General features: G+C 43.9%; 1 pseudogene; it reads left to right on the top strand.

The window, feature by feature from the left end:
• The first annotated feature begins 7,776 nt into the window (after positions 1 to 7,776).
• LOC124098863 (guanine nucleotide-binding protein subunit alpha-12-like) lies at positions 7,777 to 10,702 on the top strand (annotated as a pseudogene).
• The last annotated feature ends 410 nt before the right edge of the window (positions 10,703 to 11,112 follow it).

Below are 11,112 nucleotides of genomic sequence, written 5' to 3'. Positions count from 1 at the left end.
AGAAATAGATAAAGCAATCATGAAATTCATATGAAAAATAAAAGACCCAGAATAGCAAAAGCAATTCTAAGCAGGAAGTGTGAATCAGGCGGTATAGCGATACCAGATTTCAAACTATATTACAGAACAATAGTAACAAAAAACAAAAATAGTAACAAAAACAGCAATAGTAACAAAAAAAAATAGTAACAAAAACAGCATACTGGTACCAAAACAGGCGGGTGGCCAATGGTACAGAATAGAGGACACAGAGACTAATCCACAAAGTTACAACTATCTTATATTTGATAAAGGGGCTAAAAGCATGCAATGGAGGAAGGATAGCATCTTCAACAAATGGTGTTGGAAAACTGGAAATCCATATGCAACAAAATGAAACTGAATCCCCTCCTCTCACCATGCACAAAAGTTAACTCAAAATGGATCAAGGAGCTTGATATCAAATCAGAGACTCTGCGTCTGATAGAAGAAAAAGTTGGCTCCGATCTACAGATTGTGGGGTCAGGCTCCAAATTCCTTAATAGGACACCCATAGCACAAAACTTAATAGCAAGAATCAACAAATGGGACTTACTTAAACTAAAAAGTTTTTTCACAGCAAGAGAAACAATAAGAGAGGTAAATAGGGAGCCTACATCATGGGAACAAATTTTTACTCCTCACACTTCAGATAGAGCCCTAATATCCAGAGTGTACAAAGAACTAAAAAAATTAGACAATAAGATAACAAATAACCCAATCAACAAATGGGCCAAGGACCTAAACAGACACTTCTCAGAGGAGGACATACAATCAATCAACAAGTACATGAAAAAATGCTCACCATCTCTAGCAGTCAGAGAAATGCAAATCAAAACCACCCTAAGATACCATCTCACTCTAGTAAGATTGGCAGCCATTATGAAGTCAAACAACAACAAGTGCTGGAGAGGATGTGGGGAAAAGGGTACACTTGTACATTGCTGGTGGGACTGCAAATTGGTTCGGCCAATTTGGAAAGCAGTATGGAGATTCCTGGGAAAGCTGGGAATGGAACCACCATTTGACCCAGCTATTGCCCTTCTCGGACTATTCCCTGAAGACCTTAAAAGAGCGTACTACAGGGATACTGCCACATCGATGTTCACAGCAGCACAACTCACAATAGCTAGACTGTGGAACCAACCCAGATTCCCTTCAATGGATGAATGGATTTAAAAAAATGTGGCATCTATACACCATGGAGTATTACGCAGCACTAAAAAATGACAAAATCATGGAATTCGCAGGGAAATGGATGGCACTAGAGCAGATTATGCTTAGTGAAGCTAGCCAATCCCTAAAAAACAAATACCAAATGTCTTCTTTGATATAATGAGAGCAACTAAGAATAGAGCAGGGAGGAAGAGCAAGAAGAAAAGATTAACATTAAACAGAGACATGAGGTGGGAGGGAAAGGGAGAGAAAAGGGGAATTGCATGGAAATGGAGGGAGACCCTCATTGTTATACAAAATTACATATAAGAGGTTGTGAGGGGAATGGGAAAATAAACAAGGAGAGAAATGAATTACAGTAGATGGGGTAGAGAGAGAAGATGGGAGGGGAGGGGAGGGGGGATAGTAGAGGATAGGAAAGGTAGCAGAATACAACAGTTATTAATATGGCATTATGTAAAAATGTGGATGTGTAACCGATGTGATTCTGCAATCTGTATTTGGGGTAAAAATGGGAGTTCATAACTCACTTGAAGCTAATGTATGAAATATGATATGTCAAGAGCTTTGTAAGGTTTTGAACAACTAATAAAAAAATGAAATAAAAAAAAGGAGGCCCTAAGCAACTCAGCAAGACCCTGTCTCCAAATAAAATATAATAAAGGAGTGGGGATATGGCTAGTGGTTGAGCACCCCTAGGTTCAGTCCCTGGTACCAAGAGAGAAAAGAAATTGAAATCACTATAGAAGGAAATAAAGAGGAAGATTTTTGTGGGAAGGTGAAGTATGATGATGGGTTGACAGGGCAGGACTGTGCTGGGCCTCAAGTCCTTCATTTGTGGGAACACTCTGAAACACCCTGCTGTCCTGCTTGGTGCAGCCACACACTGAGCCTTAGAGTCCATAAGAATAAGAATCATCCAAGAGGCTGGGCATGGTGGTGCATGCCTGCAGTCCTAGCAGCTAGAGAGGCTGAGGCAAGAGGATTGCAAGTTCAAAGCCAGCCTCAGCAACAGCAAGATGCAAAGCAATTCAGTGAGACCCTGTCTTTAAATAAAATACAAAAAAGGGGGGGCTCAGTAGTTGAGCCCTTTCAATGCCCAGTACCCCACCCCCAGAAAAAGAGTCATCCTAGGAAGCTCCGTCTACCTCTTCCCCAGGAGGTTCTCTACACCTTGCTAACTCTGCTTCTCTCACTTTCCCTTGCCCTGATGGGAGCCAAGGTCTCTGGAACTGAAGAGAAATACATGTTCTATGACCCATAGAACCAGGGAAAGCCTTGAGAAAAAGAGAATGAGTGCAAGCAGTGGACTTTGCTACGGTGGACTTTTCTCAGGGTCGAGATTTCCTGTCCCAGATGAATCATGTTCAAAAAGAGGGCGAAATATATGTAATATCAGTCTTTAACAGTTATATCCCCTGAGAGAAAGGCCAGTTGAGCTCACTGTCCAGATGGGGAATTTCAAAACACAGAGGGGACATGGGGGAGCCAGCAGTTTCTTTGAGTGGAAAGGACAGAGTTGGGTGTCTAAGGAGACATAGCTGGAAGTCATGGTGCAGAGAACCTGAGAGAGATGAGACATGCAGAGGCTCCCAGTTGGGTCTGAACGTGGTGAGCGCACAGTGGGAGGTGAGAGCAAGGTCCAAGCAAATTCTGGCTTTACCCCTCTTCCCTTGCTTCCTAGACATCCAAATATGGCTTTTGTTCACTACCTGAGGCAGAAAAGCACACAGAGAGGTGTCCCCTGGAGGTTGGATATGTGGTTTTTCTGTCACCATTGTCACTTTTACTCTCAGCAAGGGTTTAGACTCAGGCCATGTTCAACTTTAGCCAGGGCTGGCCACAATGTTCCTGGCCACCCAACCACTTCCAGGTAGCAGTGCTGGGCATGGTTTCATTTTTGCTGAATGAATTGAATGCCACAGATGAGCTGGGGACACTGAGAAAACGGGAAGGGTTATGTGGCACTCTTTGGGATGAATCAGTACTTACTACTGGGTAGGATAGATTTAGATGGCAGGGCACAGTGTCAGTCTACCCGGCCTGATGATGGATGTGGTTATCTGCAAAAGTATGACTGTTTATTTCAAGGCTTGGTTAATGTTTTAGATCATGGGAAATCAGGGGTCAGGGGAATTCAAGGACAGACATGATTGCATGTATAAAACATGGGCTAGCATATAGGGGGAAATCCCACAGTCTCCACCCACATATGCTCCACCTCTCTGTGTGCTCTAGCAGTCTGTTTTCCCAGCTGTAGAGTCAACATCACCTTTATTAACTTTTTAGTGCTGTGTATTTCTAATATAAGATGTGCAGAAAGCCCTCTTCTGCCTCTGGTGCAGCCACCATCAGCCTGTGTTCCTCAGGGACCCAATGACAAGCTGCCTGAACATCCACTGAGGACATGCCATGTGCCCAAGGACAACACCTTTCTCGATTGAACTCCTGAGATGTCTGAGATGTTTCCATGGCATAACTTAGTGTTTTGGTCAGTTTTCCATGACAAAAAAAAAAAAAAAAAAAAAAACCTGGATAACCCTCTTAAAAGGAGGAAAGGTTCACTTTGGTTCTTGATCTCAGAGCCAAAGCCATGACTGAAACAGTCATGGTTCACTCCATGGTTGCTTATCCTGTTGCTTAGGGCCTGTGGGTGCCCAGAATCTTATGGTTGGAGCATGAAGCATAGCAGGTCTATTGACCTCATGGCAGTCAAGAAGGAAAGAGAGAAACAGGAAGGGGCCCGTGTTCCAATACCTCCTCAAGGGCACACCCTCATTGACTTGACTACCTCTTAATTTACCCCCGCCTTCTAAAAATTCCACTACCTCCCAATAGCAAGACAAAGCCTCCAGTGCATGGGCCTTAGGGGACACCGCAGATCCAAACCACTGTCCCTAGTGCATCCTGATTTTAAATCATTAATGGAACTCAATGAAAAATTTTGGGGTTTAGAATTGCTATATTTTTCAAGTGTTACCTGCCAATCAGCCCAAACTATCTTACAAGATTGAGTAGAAGACATCTGTTCTTATGTGCAAATACATGCAAAGCAGTATTTTATGATGCTAGTGGAAAAAAATAGTTATGTTAGAGATGGTTCTGTTTTCACCTTGTGTTCTTAGTGGGGTGAGCTGCTGCGACTTCATGTTTGTAACTGCATGTGTGCTGTCTCTCTTGTCCAGGCTATTTCCTAGGTGTGGAAATACTTTTAAGTCTACTCAGTGACATGTCATTTTTCTTGATTTCTTCTTTACAAAGCATATAAATGGAGTGGTGGTCTTACATCTGCTACTGCTCTTTGGAAAGTGGAAAGGGTGCTATATACTAGGAAAAGTAGGTGACTACATGGAAATAAGAACATTCTGCAGAGATAATAAATTCTAAACAATATAATTCCCCATCATTTGATTTTTTACTTAAACCTAAGGAAAATTTGTCCTTTTTCACATGAGGCAAGTACAATCAAATTTAGAATCCAGGCTTAGGAGACTGTATAACAGAAGTGCATAAACTTGGATCTATTTCACAAATCTATGTGAATTAAGTAGGATAAATATTAGTTTTGTTCAAGAGATACAAATTATAGCATTATGATCTTCTCAGTGGGTTCTTTTGGAGCAAATTTGGCAAAATGTATGAAAAGTTATCTGAAATATAAATACTAAAAGCAAAATGTAGAGGCAAGAATGGAAACAATCTGACAATTGTAGGTAAGAGAAACAAATAAAACTAAATGCTATGAAATACCAAAAAAAAAGTAAGTGCCAGTCCATTCATATCTTAACAACAGAATGTGCAGGGTGTACAGTATATTACAAGATAGAGTTCAAGCCTGCGAACTCTGTCTTGTAATATACTTGTTTGGAAAATGGATTATATGTTAGAAAAATGAAAAGTTAATAAAAGTTAAAGTAAAAACAATCATGAATTGATTTGGTATCTCACAGAACTTGTTTGATTTTAACAGAGGATAATTCTTGGAATTTAAAGGCTTGCTCTTTACCGTGTCATTCTTTAGATTTTAGATTTTTTCCAAGGTTGTTTTTGCTTTAATCCTATGGCATTTTTATTTTACTTGGATTAGTGTTTTATCCTTGAATTTTCCCAAAAGGAGAAAGTTGATATTTTACATCATATTTGAGCACACAGGCCTCTACTAATACTTGACAATTTTACTGTATTTGTAAAATAAATCTATGTCTCAATGTTGTTTTTTTCAAAGGATCTCACATATCAGAATTTTTTGCTTCTGGGACTGAGGGGTATAGCTGAGTGGTAGAGCCCGTGCTTAACATGAGCAAGGCCTTGGCTTCTATCCTTAGCACCAAATGAAAAAGATTAGTTCATTTCCCCAGAGTGAGGACTAAGAGTCAAAGAGCCCGGGCCATGCAGACCCAGGTTTTGTTTTAGAAAGTACCTCTTATGCTGTCTGAGCCTCAGTTTTCTCATTTGTACAATGAGTAATGATTAACCCACAGTTTGTGAGTCTTAAAGAATAACAGACATACAGGGTTTAGGATGGTGTTTAGAACAAAACCGTCTCCTGTAAGTGTGGAGCTTGTTTTCTTGGATGCTAGAACCTAGGGAACTGCATCCTGTTTGCCTGGGACAGTCCTGTGGTGTGCCTGTTGCCCTAGCCTGATTATTAACAGTGCCCCCTTTTGCTCTCAAAGTCTCTCCATTTGGGCAGTGATTATGTGTTCACCTCAGTTAGAGCCCAGAAGTAGCTTTAACCCCTATTGAAGCTGAGAAACAAATCAGGCTTTTTGTTGTGAGTCAGGCTTCAGATTGTCAGCTGCTCTCCACTGTGGGTATTGGTTACCAAGCACAAGTGGGAGGAATCCAAAATGGGTGTGGGTGTGCACAGATGTGTGTCCCCATAGCTGTATTTGTGTGGAAGTGAAGCTCTTCTCTGAAGAGGCAAGTGAGCAATTAGTTATTTTCTGTATTTCTGGGACCACTTGTAACTCTGAACCACAGAAGTTGATGTCTCAGCTGCTGTACATCCACCCAGTGCTCTTTGTGCCAGAAATGGTCTGGGCTTCTCTCCCAGCCACCTGTGTAGCAGATGGTATCCAGTGTGGCAAGACAGTTTTAAATGGCACAATGGCAGCCATTATTGTCAGGTGAGGTCTTTCCATCTTCTATTTTAGTTTCTTCTTATCACAATGCATTTGAGAGGCAGTTGAACAAGCCTTTCTGAAGAACATGACAGGAAACCCAGTGTCCGTCAGCTTCCTCACAGTGTTAGAATTAGACTGAGAGACTCATGCATGAAAACTTAGAGACACTGGTTTGTACATTAGAAATAATTGTATTCACCTATTCATTTGTTGATGTTTTATTTCTTACTGGTTCTCATTTTTCTGCATTCTCTTTCTTCTAAGAAGGAAGAATACAGCTAAGCACAGGCCTACGCTGCCAGCAGCTCAAAACAGTGAGTCAGGAGGATCACAAGTTCAAAGCAAGCCTCAGCAACTATCAAGGCTCTCAGCAATTTAGCAAGACCCTGTCTCAAAATATAATAATAATAATAATAATAATAAAAGGGCGAAGGATGTGCTCAGTGGACAAACATCCCTGGGGTCAATCCCTGTTATGAGAAGAAAAAAAAAAGGAAGAATACAGACAACCAAACCAAAGGCAAAAACAAAGTTTTCTAAGACAAGAAAATTAAATATACTGCAGACTAAATTTAAATAGCATTGCAAAACCTAAATGAAGTCATAGTAAGGTTTTGGAATGTTATGTTCTAGAAGTGAGAAACAAAGAAGATATCTATTGTATAGAAACAAAAAGAAAAAGATAGTCTGCCTCACCCTGCAGAGCTGAACCCAAGAAACCTGTGAGGGGAAGTGGATTAAGAAAAACACACACACAGGTGTTGAGCTAAAGCTGGGATCTGTTGCACTGTGATGGAGAAACGCAACTGAAGAGCTGGCCCAGCAAGTTTATTTACATAGGATCTCATAATCAAGAAGTTAAGGACTATGGAGGCATTGTGTTCTTTGTGCACTAGAAGATTACAGGGCTAGAAACATTCTTGTAGGTGTTCCACTTTGCAATGCTTGGAGCTTCCTGCAGCACTTCAGGTGGCCCATTGTCCGAGTTACTGTTAAGCCACCAGCTCAGAAGTAGCAGCGCTAGTGAAACATTGTGGTTGTCTTGTCAGGCTTAGAATTCTTCTAGCCTCAGAAGCTCTGTGCCTGATTACCAAGGTTGAGATTGATAAGACTCTTGCACAGAGCCTCTTTGGGATGGGCGTCACCATAGCAACAGAGCATCCTGTACCTTGCACAGAAACATTCCTAGGCAGCAGGTGCACCACAGCCATGAAGCAACCAGGGATCCAGTCTCAGTCACCATACTCTTTGGAGTACAGTGACTTCTGGAGAAGAAACTAGATGAGATCTTCCCATGGGACTTGGCAATAGAGCTTCTGATCATTCCTCCTCAGATTGAATGAGCCTCCATTCATTTTGAAATGAGGCATTCAGTCCTTTTTAACTTTGTTTCAAAGTGAATGTATAACTCTGCAAATTTGTTTCTAGTTTTTGGTTAAACTTCTTGCAAAGTTAGGGTAACTTTTGCCTTCACCCTTTCCTTTTGCCATATTTTGGTTCTTATTTTCTCCTGAATGTCTCCTTGTCCTGTATTTTACAGAACTACTTCCTTAGTAAGCAGGACACCAGGAAGGCCACCAAGGAGATTGTGGAACATGACTTCATTGTTCTTAAAAACCTTCTTAAGATGCTGGATGTGGGTGGCCAGCGGTCTCAACACCGAAGTGATTCCAGTGTTTAATGAGAACATGTCAATCCTGTTCATGATGTCCTCTAGCTAATACAACAAGGTTCTCACAGAGGACAGGCACACCAACTGGCTGATGGAGTCGATGAACATCTTTGAGACTATCATCAACTGCTCTTCTTCAACATCTCCATATTTTTTTTTCCTCAAGAAGGGGGACTTTCTGGTGGAGAGTGTGAAGATGGTCAGCATCAGGAAGCACTTCCTGGATTTCAAGGGCAACTTTACCAACTGAGGACATCCAGCAGCACTTGGTCCAGTGTTTTGTCAGAAAGAGACAAGACCACAGCAAGCTGCTGATCCACCACTTCACTTCTGCCATAGACACTAAGAACATCCGCTTCGTGTTCCATGCTGTGAAAGACACGATCCTGCAGGAGAACCTGAAGGACATCATGCTGCAGTGAGAGGAAGCCCCCTCGTGCCTTTGTGAGGCAGCCTGTGTGGCTGTTGGCACTTGTGGCCTGTGTGGTCCTGCAGGACTTCTCAGATCCACACCGTCGAATACCTGGCTCAAGAACGCTGGGCTCCAGCCCAGCCACGAGCTCTAGGCAAGAGGACGTGGGAACTCCATGTTAGCTACTGATTTGGGGACTAGTGAAACTACTGAAAATCCCAGTGCTCACATTGGTGTTAATCTGCAATACCTAATAACACAGCCTTCTTTTTACAGGAACTGCATTCCTTTCCTGACACAATTAAATCGAGGATGGTGTGTGCGCACACATTCTCTCTTTAATGACTAAAACACAAAAACCAGCTGGCCTTGCACATGGCTTTTCTCTCTAACCTCTGAGTCTTCACTGAGACTAACCCAAAATCTTTGCCTAGTGGTAGCTTGTAGAGATGCATTGCCAGTGCTGCTGGGCACAGTGCCTGCTGGCCCTCCATCTCTGGCGCAGGGCCTGAGTGCCACCTCCCAAGTGAACTCACTGCCTTTAAAACTTGTGCCAATGTCCTAAGCGCCCCCAGTCCAAGTATATTAGGTTGAGCCGAGGATCTGTGTCAGGGTCCCCACTCCCTTCCATGGAGGACGAGGTTGAGAGCCATGGACCTGCCTTAATGCCCCAGCAGCAGTGTGGATTCGGGGCAGCCCTGGGCCCCCGTGGTGCCCTGTCCACATGCACACAGTGGTGCTTTGTACTCCTTACCCTTCCCTCCCCACCTAATGGCAAGGACATAAACCATATCTTACTTACAAGGTGTCTTCTGACCCAAAAGTTGCCAGCATGTGGAGTTTCCTCCTTTAGAAAATAGTGGGGATCTTCATCTCCCTCTTCTAGGCTTCTGGAAGCTAGCAAGGGTGCTAGTGCAGCCTTAGATCCTGCCACAGTGCTACAGAGTTCTGTCAATGAGCCCTCTTGAAGCCTGCCTTCCCTGGAGAAATCCAGGCTTCTACAGATGGCCTGCCCACCAGCACCTTTGGGCAGTGGCCCTTGTTCTCAGTGCTCCTTTCTGCCTCATTCTTGCCAGACAACGTGCTTCTATTGCTGTACAGAGCCGTGAGTGTTCTCAGATTGTGTTCCTGGTTGGTGCAGGTGGCTGTGGGATATACTTGGCTCAGCTGACAAAGCCAAGGCTGCCCAGATTCAAACATCATATATATGGATTCCTACTGTCCTGGGAGATTCAGATGCAAAGCCAGGGTTGAGGGCCATAAAAGTACACAGACGTGAGGTTCCTTCCAGGCTTGTGGAACTGTGATTAGCACAGTGAGGACTGCTACCTACCCAGCCTTCCCCTGGCTGTGGCCAGCAGCCTGCCTCTGGAGGAAGGTGGGTTTTCTTTCACTGGGTGTGACCATAGGAAACCCTTGCAAATGAGCAGTTCTCTGTGTGTCTCAGCCCTGCAGATTTTTGGTGCCATTCTCTCTAAGGAACCTCAGGTGTGGTTAGCAACTCAGATGTCAAAAATTGAAGTGACTGTACCTCAGTGTCAGACTAGTACACTGTCTGTTCTGATCACTCCATCTGTCAGGCTGATAAAAGTTTTTCCAGGTTCACCTGCATGTTGGCAGCCAGAAACTCATCAACCCCTGGGGGTGGGTGAAGGGTGCTGAACTTGGGTGGGCGGGGGAAGGCCTGTTCACCTATACACACCATCACATGGGGAGTTCGCCTGCAGGGTTCAACAAGCCTAGTTAGGAGAAACTTAAAGATAGATTTTCATGGAGTCTTGAATCTCTAGAACCTTGGAGAATTACCTTTGGACCTTATGCAAATTGATTTAAAGCATTCTAAACATCCTTCTTAACTCCATTAGAACTAAGTGAAACCAGTTGGCCTGTTACTGGCTGTGGCCTCAGGTGATCAGGAAGTTCAGTGTTGATATGCCCAGACCCCATTCAGAACCACTTAGTCCTGAGCCCACTTTCTAGTGCTCGGCTTGTCACCCATGGAGAGCAGCTGTGCATGCTGGAAGCTTGAGGCCCCAGGTGTGGGATGAGGTGGGGGTGGCATGTAGCTTTGGCACCTAAGCATTCATGACAAAACAGCAGGGAGCTGTCAGGAGTCTTAAGTACTGAGAGCCTTGATGCTCTGCCTTGGGCTCCTCCCTGGGAAGCACCGATGTGCACCAGAACTGCCCAGATGGGGCCACTGCGACAGGTAAAAAGTGTATTTCCTACCTTGGGGGTTAGTTAGCAGGTTCTGTAGATGTCATTTTGATAAATCTTATTAAAAGTTTCCTTAAACGACATGTGTCTTCCTGGTGTGTCACCTCCCATCCAACAGCCAGTTGCCACCCCACAGGCTACTACCGTACAGCGTGCCCCTGAATGTGACCATCCACTAACTGTGTCAGAGCAGAACAGTGACCTGGGTGGATCTTGAGTGCAGGTATAGCTGGGTTCACAGGCTTTGGGGTAAATCGCCACCTTCGGTCTGACACCGCTCCTAAAGCAGAGGTGTCCGTGGGCCTCACCGTGGACAGAATGCATGTGTCATGTGCACACATGGGCAAGTGAGGTAAGTGGGTGCCCCATGCCTGGCTCTGACCCAGCCCCTCTCCTGTGTTTCCTTCGCTCTGCCGCCTTCCCCCCCAGGTGCTGAACACTGGCTCTTCCTCATGCCCTGGAGCAGTCTCACATCCTACCCGGTGTTTATT

This window comes from Marmota monax, unplaced genomic scaffold (genome assembly GCF_021218885.2).
Source record: "Marmota monax isolate L192 unplaced genomic scaffold, Marmota_monax_Labrador192_F-V1.1 WCK01_AAM20220418_F8-fsc00338, whole genome shotgun sequence".
In the NCBI taxonomy this organism is placed as follows: domain Eukaryota; kingdom Metazoa; phylum Chordata; class Mammalia; order Rodentia; family Sciuridae; genus Marmota; species Marmota monax.
The sequence above is the reverse complement of the archived record's forward strand: the minus strand, read 5'-3'. Positions and strand labels throughout refer to the sequence as shown.